Source organism: Eschrichtius robustus, chromosome 2, assembly GCF_028021215.1.
Source record: "Eschrichtius robustus isolate mEscRob2 chromosome 2, mEscRob2.pri, whole genome shotgun sequence".
Taxonomy (NCBI): Eukaryota; Metazoa; Chordata; class Mammalia; order Artiodactyla; family Eschrichtiidae; genus Eschrichtius; species Eschrichtius robustus.
Window position 1 is genome coordinate 81,166,461 of NC_090825.1, and position 14,058 is coordinate 81,180,518.

General features: G+C 34.4%; 1 long non-coding RNA gene across 2 annotated transcripts in view; it reads right to left on the minus strand.

Moving 5' to 3' along the window:
• Positions 1 to 14,058, minus strand: part of LOC137759448 (uncharacterized) — a 185,165-nt gene that overhangs the window by 11,442 nt on the left and 159,665 nt on the right. The window contains exon 4 of one of the 2 annotated variants that reach the window (XR_011073101.1): positions 2,196 to 2,340. The exons of the other annotated variant lie outside the window; for it this stretch is intronic. This is a non-coding gene — a long non-coding RNA (uncharacterized lncRNA). The remainder of the gene's footprint in view (positions 1 to 2,195; positions 2,341 to 14,058) is intronic. 2 annotated transcript variants of the gene reach the window in all.

Below are 14,058 nucleotides of genomic sequence, written 5' to 3' on the forward strand. Positions count from 1 at the left end.
TTCCATTTTTGATTATTGTGAGCATCAAAGTATAAGACATGTGAAAAGTTCTTCTTCCAGTCCTCAGAACATAATTAGCTCAGTAAGTATTAGATGCTGTTATTTTTATGGACAATCCTCTGCTTAGATGTCCAAACAAGAAAATGATACTGTCACTGAGCTACTTCTGTGGTTCATTCATTCAACAAACCTCTGCTACGTGTTTGACACTATTCTAGGTGCTGAAGGTAAACAAGCAAATAAGAAAAGGCTGGATGGCTATCCAAATTTTTTTTGATACTTCATGGGGAAAAAATTTCTCCAGGATCAGCTGCCAGTCAAACTCCTGATAATTTTATTTGTCCCACCTACACATGCTGACTATCTAGTATCTCCTTTTGGGGTTTCATAACTTCAATTCAGCTGCTATGCTAACACACCATCCCAAAAGATACCTATGATCACTGCTAAATGTAGTAAACTTGCTTTATATGAGGCCAGAATTAGTTTCTCTAACAATCTTTATCAAATGGATATTCCCAAGTACAACAAATGTGAGGGACAGAAAAAGGAATACTACCTTCAAAGCCAAATGATTTCTCACTATACTAAATCTCTTAAATGGTCAACTTGGCACCATTAAATTTACTCATGATGGTACTTCCCAATTAGAAAATGTGTTTACATGTTGATGAGAAACATACTTAGGATTTAATTGCAATTGATGATAGCACAGTAGTTGGTAAATTTAATGATGCCAACTGGTCATTTAGGTGACGCTGTCATTAGTTATATAGGCTGATAAAATACTTATTTAAAAGGTGTATGTTACATCATTAATTATGGAACAGAGCTATTCATTTCATGTGGCTAGATGTGAAACATATTGAAGAAACTCAGGGATCCGTTACACCAAATGTCGACTTTGAGTATACTGGTAGAGATGGAAATTCAAATGTGCCACACATGTGTAGAAGTTACTGAATAATAGTAGTTATTCTCTATATTTTCAGAGTGATTGTCTAACCATTTTAGTGAGTGAAAAATAAATACACTGGAAGATAGAAATGGTAGACATTTCTGTTCATAACTTATTACTGCAGGACAAATTATATGATTAGTATATGACTTCCCAATTAACATGAGTGTAACTTTCCTTACTATTAATTAAAGTTAATAACCCCAATGGTAAGCATTTACTTAGAGCATAGTATAAATAATTAAATGTATAAAATAATTAAATGTGTACATTTCAGAAAGCACTTTCATGGGCTTCATCTCATTTCATTGTTATAAAACTTTTGAAATTATACTAATAAGGAAGATTTCTCTCAAATAATTTCAATGACTTGCCCAAATCAAAGACAATAGATTACCAACTTTAAAAATGAACTGCATGAACTAATGTCTGATTTGGTGTCCAGAGCTCTGAGTTAATTTTTGTAACAGTGCTGACAGAGATGAATATTACTATGTGTTAGCCATAGCAGTAGTGGTGGGTTTGGTGGTGGTGGTGTTAGCAGTAATTTTAGTAGTAGCAGTAGCAGCAGGAACAGCAGTAAGCAACAGGTAGTAGTGGTATTGTTTCAACTGCACCACTTTCTCCCATATGTGTTGTGAGAATGTATCTGCAACAGAACTGCAGTTTAAAAGATTTTTTGTGCATTAAATTTCCCAGTCAACAGAAACACATGGCTATCTACACCTTCTAAATGCATCTTTCTTAATATATCTTTTAGCCAATAATTTCTATAGACCCTTAGGTTCAGCATGGTAAAAATTTCTTTGTTTCATAAGAGAATGGGTAAGTTACATATACGATAGTGTTGGATCAAAAATGACATAATATTAAAATTATACTTCCAAAGAAGGATCCAAATTTGATATATAATGATCTCTTCAGTGTCCATGAATGCCTTTATGTGGCAAAATGTAAAAGGGAAACTGGTAATCATGATGAACATGTAACAGCATAGAGAAAAATGAGTAGGCACATTAAATAAATTAACTTATTAAAATTATTAATAATTAGACATAAAAGCAATACAACACTAGACTGGAAGCTTGATTTGTATACTAGCAAATTATTACCACATGGTTGCAGGTGTTTTTTGAACTTAGATCTTAGATCTTTCTCAAAATAAGAAAGTTGCCAATAATCAAACGTACCTTACCATGACCAAAGGAAATTAAAATACTCTCAAAAGGTAGCTCACCTCTCCTTTTCTTCTCCTTAAAGATAGGCACCTTCTGCTTCTTCTTGCGGATGAAGAGTCATCCAACAGATCCTGACTTTATTTAAGGTGAGTTTAAGTAGCCTGGTCAAATGAACTGGACTCTCTCAATCCCAATTTCAAATTCCTAAGAGAATATTAATAGTCTAGATGAATTCTAGTGTCTATTCCCACTCCAATGAATTGTAGCTGAGAAAGGACCACATATTATAAACATGGCAAGCATAAATAATACCTGTTATAGGTGAGAAAACAGTTCTCATATAAATAGGCACATACTCCAAGAGGTGATTAACATCAGATAATTTTGAAATGAATTACCTAACCTCTCTGAATCTCAAATTCTTCTTCTGTAAAACAATGATTACAATACATTGTCCAAAAGGGATATTTCAAGAAATAGTCACCATGTGCAAAAAATAACATGGCTCATATAGTGTCTGGTATACGAAAGGTGCTCAAAAAATGGCAGCTGTTGTGGATGGTGGTGATGGTATTACTGGGAAGAGACCATATGATGCTCATCTTTGTATTCCTCCCTAGGACTTACCACGGTGTCTTATACATAGTTGGTTCTTAATAACTTTTCACTAAACTGTTCAAATTATATGCTCTAGCAAGGACAGATAACCAGGTAGCATCTTCTTCATATGCGTATATAATGGTAAGCCTGTGATTCTGACTTCAAGAATCACAACCTTCATCACAACCTTTTCATTCTGTAGGCAGATAAAGAGTATTTGTGAATCAACTACCTTCATAGTTTAAATTCAAAAGCCTCACGATTCTGACAAAGGACAACTTTCCTGATGTCTGACATATTTTTTATTCTGGGTACACATTTGTCCTCAGCAGGACACAAACAGCATCATGGAAAGTTGCTTTATTTTCAAATACTGTAATAGAAATGAAATGTATTTTGAAAACTCAGATATATTCATACTCGGCAGCAACAATTATGCCTACAATCATAAATATATCAAATGCCTCATTTGTTCTTGTGTTGTTTCAAAGATTACTTTTCAAATGTTCTCATAGAGTAGTCTTTCAATTTTGTCATGTGTCATAAAAACAGAAGTCATTTACATAAACAGAGAGCATTCTTCATGAGGTTTGGAAATTTTTGTTTTCTGTATCTCTTTTTTTCCCTTCTTTAAAAGGCAGGTAGTGGACTAGAAAAAAAGTAGGAGAACATGACTTTTTCTATTTAATATAAATATGTATATATTAGTATGCACATGTATGTATTTGGAATAAATTAATGAATAAAACTATACATATTCATTCATTAAGCACCCACTTTTTATAGGTCAATGTTTTGGCGCTAGAGATTCAGTAGTGAACAAGCAGATAAAAATCTCTACCTTCCTGGAGTTATATTCTTAATAGAAGTCAGAAAATGAACATTATAAAAAAGCAAAATGTGTATTATTTTCAGTGGTGCATCATTCTAAGGAGAAATAAATGAATCAGGGAAGGAGGAATATGTAAAGCAGGTGAATTTTAGAGAAGGTACTAAGGAAAGCTCACTAAGAAGAGTATTAGTACTTACATATTACAGAACTTTCTTTTTTTTAAAAAATATAGGTTTTTCCTAATTTCAGAAGTAATTTAGGATGAACATTTTTAAAAAATTCAAACACCACGGACATATATGAGATATAATATGAAAGCTTCCTTTAATTCATGTTATATATGCATATATGTTTACCATCTCCCTCCACATAAGATCACCCTGTACATATTGCTCAGTGACTTTCTCCTTCCTTCATCAATACTGTTTATATAAATTCCCATCAATTTTATTTAACTGGCCAGGTGATTTTAATAAAAACTGGAATAAGCCTTGAGAGCAGAGCTTGAAAATGTGAAGCCACTTTGACAGCACTAAATAAGAACCAACAGCCCACATACACATCTTTAAAATGTCATTTGGAGTTCATGACAGATTAAAACTTTAACTTTAGTGTAAACCCTTTCATTTATGAAGCATAATTTTAGCTTGTCTACCTTCACAAAGTTCCTAAATAATGTAGTTTATTTTGGATGATGGATTATAGGAAGCTCGTTTATACATCCAACGCTTGACATTTGAAATCATATGTTTTTGTTTTTTAGTAATGAAGTAAGTTTGAAATCATGCCATGTTATACAGTATAATTTCTTGTTTTTTTTTTAAACAAGTGGTCTCATCTTCATTGTTAATATATATAAGCCTAGGTTTTAAAAAGCATAGTTGTTGATGAATCTTATATCTAAAAGTTTAACTAGGAACTAATGTTTTCAGTAAGAAATAATCAAAATTATGAATAAACACTTCAATTATGATTTTTGTGATCAACTATAATGATTTGTTTGTTGAAACCAAATAACTGTGCCTTCAATAGTATCATTTATGTCACTAAATGGTCATTTGTTTCAATATCACTAAGATTGTGTTCTTTGGCAGAAATTCAGAACACATTTAGATGTTCTCATTAATAGTAAGGTAAACAAGGCACGCTGTCTCACAACGCTAATGAATTGTTCTTTAAAATCAAGATAAGTGCTACAGGACCATAATAATTACTTCCTTTCTTTGTTCCCTCCTGCCGTTAAAATTATTTTGTTCTTTTTTTCCAAGTAATTGATTTGGTGATTCTATTTGATACCTTCTTATAATTGGAGTCTTGAGGTGCATGAATCACATCTTTGGTGATCCCTGTCCTTCTGCAAATAGGTATCTTCCTAACAAAAGCTGAAGAAGATGGGCTCAATGCAAGTTGTTAGTCCATTTAGGACTATTAAAAAAATTGCAGCAGGCTTTGTAAAGATACTCTTATTTAGCAGAGTAAATAACCCATTGGAAAGTATTGAGGCACTGAAAACTTTTCTTTGATGAAACATTAAAAAGCAACTAAAAAAAATAAATAAATAAAGGCTATTTTTATTCCCTTGTTTACACCCAGCCATATTGAACCAGAACAGATTTTGATTCAAATAATATGAATTTAAACATTTTATTTAAGATTATAGTAATGGATGTTTATTAAATTTTTTCTAGAATAAAGTTTAATTGAACAAAAATATGAATAAATAAACGGTAAGGTTAGCAGAAAGTAATTTAAGTTTAGAGTTGTAAGCTTGTTAAAGTACTCATTTTTCTTCCATTTTGTTCTTACTGTCATATCTGTAAATGATAGAGCATTTTGATGGTGGTGGAGCATTATTTAAATAATAAAGAGGAAATATCTTCAGAAATTAAGTTGCCTCAAATAGATAATTGTGGAATAATTTCTTACCATTTTTACAGGGTCTATTCCTTGCCTTTAAAAATTTGTAATTAAAAGTAATTTGTGATTTGAAACAATGGTAAATCTCAGTATGATAATAATTATAATAAAAGCAGCTAACCATTTTATTAAAAAGCAACTAAAGCATTTTGGTTTTACCTTAAGTATCTTAATCAATATTCAATGACATCGCCACAATTTGTAGATCCAAAGGGCTTAGGTGACATTCTGGTTGGAAGTTGAAGGCTAAGGAATTTATCTAAAATCTACTATTGTCTAGTGAAAACCATTTTTTACTAAGTTGATATATTGAATATTTATTGGGGTGATTTTTGAGAGAAATTAATGGTGATGGAGTGGGATAAAGCCACTCACCCCAGCTGCTTCTAACTCTATTATTTTTTAGAGTCCGAATGCTACCAACTACTGAACAGCCGAGTGCCACCAATTACTGCTGGGCAGTTTGCTAGATGCTGAGCAGACATAAAATAAAAGAGACAAAAAACTGCCCTTCAAACACCACAACCACGTCTGTTGAGGGTTGGGTGAGGGTAGGTATATAAGCAAATAATTCTATTAACATGTGATAGGTGCTAAAAAGAGGAGAGCTAAACTCAACTTGGAGATTCAGAGAAGGCCTTCTGAGTGAAAAGACGCTTTAATTGAAACACAGAGAATACTGGAAAAATAGTCTAAGCAGAAGAAAAAGCATAGGCATATGTAGAGGTATGAAACAAGATGACCAGTAATAAGAAACAAGCTAATTCTAAAAACTTCATGCTACTGGATTGCAAAAGAGAGAGGAATAATGTGTAGAATTGTTGATGTAAGTAGGGACCAGCTCATTTAAGGCCTTATATGCCCAACTAAGACAAGAAATGTACTCTGGGAAGCAGGACATTTTGGAAGTTTTAACCTGAAGTGTGATGGTCTGATTTCTAGTTTATGAGGGTGACTATAATGATGAATGGCACCTTCATATTCCATTAAAGCATGTTTCATGAGGAGAGTTAAGAGAACTGTCAGGGATAAAGTTCCATCTGGATAGATTTTCCTGGTAAAGTAATGATGAAGGCATTGGTAGTAGGGAGAAAAAGTTTGAGAGTGAAGCATAGCAGAAAATGAGGAACTGAATTATGCAGATTCAGTGTGAAGCGCCTGTGAGATCAACCAAGTGAAATATCCAGTGGGAACGAAGCTTCAATTTAGGGGAGACCGCCTGATGACTTAACCTTGGTATTCATCAGTAAATATGTAGTAGTAAAAATGTTGTGAGTGGTGGAATCAGCATGCAGAAATGTGAAGAGAGAGGAAAAATAATGGACCAAGAATAGACGTTTATGGAACAAACCCTCTCATTTGGATTACAGGTCACCACAGGGAAGCCTACAAAAGACGATGAGAAGAACCACAACAATAATTCTGATAGGTAGGTATTTCATCCTGATTTTTTCAGGTGAAGACTCTGAGCCTTAGAAAAATGCAACTTGCCTAAAATATTATAGCTAGGAATTGTCTGAGTCAAGATTTTATCCCTAGTATTTTTGACTCCTAAAGTGTGCCCTTTCCCTGTATTGTGAAGCCATCATGCCAAACTATAATGTTCTTAAGGGTCAGGATTATGTCTTCAACTTCCAAAATATCCCCATAATGTAAGTATATAATACATGCTTTAAAGAAACACTTGATTTTACTCCACAAAAACCATAATGAATTAAGATAATTGTCCTTTCCTGTAATTTTAACCAGATGCATCCTTTAGTTATGCTGCTTGTGTGATAACTTTTTTTTAATATTAGCATTTTGATACTGATAGTGCAGTTTAAAAGTTTATGTCCTATGCAAACACTTTTAATTAAACGATTAAATATATACTTTAACAGTGACTTTCGTTCTTCAAAACAAGAACTTTTTTTACAAAATTATACAAAATTCTAGTAGATGAAAAATTTAACTATTCACTCATGAAATCAAATGAGGCCCTCTTCTATTTTTTTAAATACAAAAGTAAAAAAAAAATAAGATATTTCTTGTACTTGTCATAAAATGTTTATTTTTTATGAGATTATATTGGGAAAATGTATGAAGCACTAGTCTTATGAGAAATTTATCATAAATTAACGAAGTATCACAGTACCTGCCTTTCCCTACTATGAAGCAATTTTGCTATAGTGAGCTATACCATGCAGAATTACATTTAAAACAAATTCAAATCCAATGCAAAAATTCGTGTTTGCTGACAGAGATAGAAGATACTGTTTTCTTTGCTAAACAAAATAAAATATACCCAAAAGTTTAGTATTTCAAAAGAAGAAAATGTAACAAAAATTTAAAGCAGAAACTTAAAGTGATCTTATATCCTTTTCCATTTGTGGATTCATTTTAGATATTCCTTTCCCCTAACTACTTAGAGATATAAATGACCTTAGAGAAAACAGCAGAGTTATCATTGAAGCATCATGAAATTTTAGAGAGATCTATTATCAATCCAATTAGATTACAGATTAAAAAATTATGGAGTAACCCACATCTATATATAAAGTAGGTTATGTAATATGCTATCATTTTGAAAGTTATTTTTTATTTGAACCAATATAACATAATTTTTTAGGATTCTAATTTAAGTATTACTCTGTAGCAGTTACATGTTTCCTATCTTTCATACATATTTAAATTTTTTTTATTCTTTCCATATTCACTGAGAATATATGTTGTACCAAACACTGTGACAGTTTCTGTAGATAAAATGGTAAAGAGGACATGATTCCAGCTTCACAACTGCACTGTTTCTACAAAAGGTAAAAAGCTACATTTATAATACTGTCACAAGCTGGGTTCTCCAGATGCAGATGCTAAGACAGAATTTGGGGGTGCAAGATGTTTAATAGGGATTAACATCTGTGAAATGAAGGGGAGGGGTAACGGAACTGGGCAGTGGAGGAGGTTGAACTACAATACAGGACCATCAAAGCCTTGGCCTCAGTAGAGAGCTTTGGAGCAAGTATTGACCATCAAAGTGTCCTACCTGGAGGTGATGCGGCCAGGCCTTTGTACTCCAGCTTTAGTCAGTCACCAGATGCAGGCAGCACAAGAAATCCTGTAACGTTGGGCAAAGGTGATCTCTGTAGCTGGGCAGTCCCTGAGGATCTGACAGATGGAAACTGCCTCTGAAGGTACTCTCACTGTCTGGACAGCCAAGTCTTTAGTTAAAGGGAGGTGTGGGCTGCTCATCTCCATATCTACCATATCCATCATAAAAACACTTGGTGAATTACTGGGAGTGAAGGTAGGGGGACAACTCCTATTTTCTTCCTGGTTCCTGAAGTCATGTATTCTTTCTATGCAAGTGCAGAGCCAAATAAAAGTCTTTAATTCAACGCATATACTGCACACTGAATTATAACACCCCATAATATTGCCACCAGGCTGTCCCTCCAGTTGGGTCTTCAGTAAACCTTTTCAGTGCTCTATCATGCTGGCAGCTTGGGTGGTATCGTATGTGATGGGCTCATTTCTGCCCTCCTTTGTATAAAGTGGGTCACCTTATCTGACATGACGTTATGTGGGATCCAGTGCCAGTCATTAAAATACTCTGTAAGCACTCAAATAATACTGCTGGCTGAGAGCTTGTGGGAAAGAAAGGCAAACCTACTGAGAGAATATGTGTCTATTCTTCTGATGATTCTCTTTCCAGGATGTAAGGAGAACAGTCATTAACTTGACGCCAAGTGACCAGTCTGTCTCCTCAAGCATTAGTACCTATCAAAGACTCAGTATTAGTACCTGATGTTGACTCTTGGTAGATCAAATTTAGTGGATAAGTGCTATTTGCTTCACACACAGCCTCTAAAACCACCACTCTAGCCACTTAACACTTGTGTCCATTGTGCGGGCCGTGGGAGATAGATTACAGGCACAAACTGATGTCATCTGACAGTCCATTTTGTCCACTTGGAAGTTTACAGCCTCGTCTGTGGTGAATGCTTTCTGGTGACGATGAACATTGTGCCCACTCTCGTATGTCCATTCCTATGCCTCTACTCCAGGCAGTCTTGTCCTCAGTTTCCTAATTTGGTTAGCCCCCTTTCCTTGGTGCACAGTTATCTGAATAAAATGGCTGGGCCTTTATAGCCAGATCTCAATCAGTCACCAGATAGGCTGACCCCAGAAAAGGTATGACTTCAGGCAAGGTGACTTTCTGCAGCTAAGGTATATCTTGAAGAAGCTCACAAATAGAGGCTTTGTGTTGACCACACACCCTGAAGCCTGACAGCAAGTCCTTCTTTGAAGAAGATGTGGGCAGTATGTCTCTCTATCTACCACAAATATAATACGACAACAGCTTCCTTAGCAGAAAACATGGAGTAGCTGAGGAAGGAGATAAAAGGAAGAGTGCCTCATAGATAGCCCATGATCAAATTATTTGGCAGCAATCACAGATTATCTAGATGCAATAATGATAGACATTTATTTTATATTTTGATTAAAAACGTTCCTTTTTCCTTCCTCTTTACCCATTCCAGGTTCATAAGGCGGCAACTTTAGTTATTTAGTTGAGTATAGAGGAAACAGTGGTCAGAGAGTTCATCACAAAGGGGGAAATAAAAAAAGGTTGAGCAGATATTTGAAAATCAAACAAAAGAGCAGAAGCTAGGTGCATGCTTGGGGATGGGGAGAGGACATGGTGGGTGAGTTGTTAAGGCAGTGGGAAAAGCATACATGCAAAGACCTAAGAACAAACCAGTATGGTGATTTGGAAACTGCAAGTTGCTTATTGCGGAATGAACAGCAAAGAAGAGGCAGGGAGCAGTAGGATACTTAGCTGGAGAAATAATTAGGAAATGCATTTTAAACTTGAAAAACATGCTGTGGAATTTGGACTTTATTCTAGGGGTTCTAGGAATCCATGAAAGTTTTTAAGTAGAGTAGTGATATGCTCACATTTTATTTGTGCTTCAGAAAGGTCACTGAAACTGCAGTTTGAAAATAGATTCAAGAGCTACTCTGCTGTTCTCAAACACTGACAACTTCATAGGATCCCTCTCCAGTAAAAAGGCCTCCTCTATTTCCAAAAAGTAACTGTTCACCATCCAAATGTCCAATTACCTGTGCTTCCAAATTTCCTGTAATAGAAAATGACCTTGAAAAGTTTTTGATGAGAGCTGCAAGCAGAGAAAGACTACTGTTATAGCAAAAAGATTTCATGGTAGATTCCATCCATCTATGTTTAAAATATGAAATGATAGCAAAAATCAATTAAAATTTTTATGACATCTGTGATAAATGCAGAATCTGATTCAGTCTCTAGTAGTAAGTAGGAAGGAAGCAGGTCAAATTCCAAAATTCTGGACCTAATAATAGAGTATAGTCCATAGTAATCATGCAAATTGACTAAAAATAATGACCAAATTAGAGATCTCATAGTGCTCAGGCAGATTAAAAGTTTTAACACATAAAATAAAAATTTAATATATAATAATCTTGGTACAAAGAATGGAACAAAAGCTCCTGTTTTTATTCCCATTATGTATATTGTTGTTCCCAAAAGATAAGACTTGGATTTTACATCAAGATAAACTACAATGCATGGATTTTTTTGTTTGTTTGTTTTTACTCTGGAAGCTCTTCAGATTATTATTCCAACACCCAAATATTCACATCAGATCAGATCATCTAAGCGAGGAATAAAATACTTCCATACAGCTAAAGACTACTTTGTAGCTCAGAAGGGAGGGCCTAAAATTTATAGGGGTAGATAAGAAAGAGCATTGCATAAGGAGTCAGGCTATAAAATGTGAAATTAAGAAACAATAAGGATTAAGACTACATAAGGTAAAATAAAGACCTGGATATATGAGTTTCAGTCAATTGTAAGCAAAAGCAATAAACTGTGCTTGCATAATTATTACATTTAGAGACAGTTACTTTGTACGCATTTAACCAGGAGTATGCTGTTTAGTCTACTTATAAAATAATAGTGGAGATGAGAAAGCATGTAATATAGGAACACCTATATAGGGAAAATGAAAAGTTTACCCTGCCATACATGGCAATCCATAACGGAAAAATATGACTAGTAAATGCTCATTTATCTGAAACCATTTTGAGATATGGTCTCATTTTCTATTCCACAGTGAAATAACTTTTCCCATCCAATTAGAAATTTTCCTCTTCAGTCAATATTTAATTTTCTTTCTCTCATATTTTCCAGGGCATAGGGGTTTTCTCTCTCCTCTTCATTTAGAATTGAAGGTCTGGGATGATTTTCCAGCTGAATAAGCAAAATGCATAAATCTGGACAGTCACTGAGCAAGAGCACAGGTTCCACTAAGGACTAATGAGCACACTTCTTCAACCGTTTTAAAATTATTACCCTATTTATTGGGTCAATGAAGAGAACAACAACTTATAAGATCATTTCTGTAATTTTCCAAACAGCTAAAAATAAGACCTTAGAAAATTATTTCACTTAGTTGCTGATTCTTATGTCTATTTAATATGACTCAGATCTCTTTGTGTCTGAAAAGCACTTTTAGAACTCCAAGCAGTTTTCATTATATCACTGTCTCTCTGATTGCTTCTTGAAAGCATTCTATACCTTAAAGCTAATTATTATAAAAACTACAAGGCATCTTTCAGTATAGCTTAAATTCAGGTTTGGAATGATGATTTATACAGATCCACCCTCTTACCCACTCCATTTTCCACAGTATGGGTCCTCAATATGGCCCATGAAAGAGTTTAAGAGTTTATCTCAGGGACTAATCAAGCCAGACTGTCCAAATAATTTTAGGAACAAATAGAATTTACATTTATATATGACCATTAACCATTTCTGTGAATTAAAATGCTTCTATTTAGTATGTCCAAGTTTTAATTTATATTTCATGAATAGCTATTAATATCATGCCAAGAAACCTGAAGTTTAATATATGTATAAAATGTTTGTGTAGACATGCACAATTTCCCCCATGAGGGCCAAATGACTGTAATAATGTTGAGTCATAGACATTTTTCTTTTATTCTATAAAAATTATTAAAAATCTTGAGCAGCACTTTCCAATAGAATTGTTATGAACATGGGCATGTTCTTTATCTAAACCTTCCAACGTGGTTGCCATTAGCCACACAGGGCTATTGTGCACCAGAAATGTGGCCGGTGCAGCTGAGGAACTGAATTTTAATTTAATGTAAGTTTAAACACTTTATAATTAAATCTAAATAATAGCCAGATGTGTTTAACGGCTACCATATTGGACAGAGCAGATCTATCACAGTAAGAAACAGCTACTATACTCACATTTTCATAATACTGGGAAAAAACAATTAAGTATAATTCTTAAATACAACATGAAAAGTATAATATTAGACATAGGCTGATTAAAGGAACATAGAAAATCTGTAACTCAGATTAGAAGGAATGGGAAGACATCGAGGAATGTTTTCTAAAGGAAATAAAAGCAGTTGTCTTGAAGGATGAGTAGGAGTTAGAGCCAACTAGATCCTTTTCTGCACTTGCAAAGAAGCTAAATGATAATAATCTTAGTCATACTCATTTTCAAAACTAGATTGCTCTATTCACTGTGTTTGGTGCTTGTGTTTCTTCTTTCCAGTCTTACACTTCTGTGTGCAAGAAAACAATCAGGGAAGTCTCACAAGCAAACTTAAAGAGTATCCTCTAACACATCAAATCAGTTCCTCTTGTATTCTAAAAAATACAGGTAAATATTTTGGACTTTGGTTATCTACCTTTTCCACATAATATTTGAAGAAATGTTTTACTGTAAGCAATATATAATTATCTACACTTAACATCCAGAGGAAGAAAATCATTCGTTGTTTCTTCTGGCTCTGACCACGTACTTTAAAAACAAGTCTAACTAAACATTCATAGAGGATCTAGGAGGCAATATTAGGAAGGTGTTACCACATTCCTGCTTATGATGATGAACAAGAGTTCCTTATTGTCCTCCCTTTGTTCTCACTTCCTGTTGTGTCCCAGCTAAACTTGACCTCCAATCTGTAATCTTTAGCCTCACCATCCATCCAATGGACCTTTAAGCTGATTCCCTCTAATTTCAGCTCTCAGTTCAGTACTGAGGTTTTATTTGCTCTATTGCTCCTTCTGCTCCTGACTACTTGGGGTTAATGCATTTGCCCTTTTCTTTTTGTACTCTAGAAGCAAGACCTCTGTGCCCATTAGGCTGGCTGACACTCAGATGGATTTATCATGGTCAAAGTGATTTTATAGCTTTCAGAGGTATCTTTTAGTATGTACTCAGATACCATTTAGAGCATTATCTACATTTTCTGCCTTCTTGAAGGGATTTAATTTTAAACTATAAGCACACAAAGGACAGTACTGGATATTGCCTAAGTATTCATGTTTCTGCCTTTTGAGAACACCAGATATGCAAATTAAAGAAAGCCACAAATTCCTTGATGCTCCTCCCATCAAAGTGGGTAGGCTCTGTGACTGCTTTGACTAATGGGATATATTGGAAGTTTTGCTATGCCAGTTTCTGCTCTAGGCCTCTAGAGACTGGCAGCTTCCACTTCATGTTTCTTGGAAG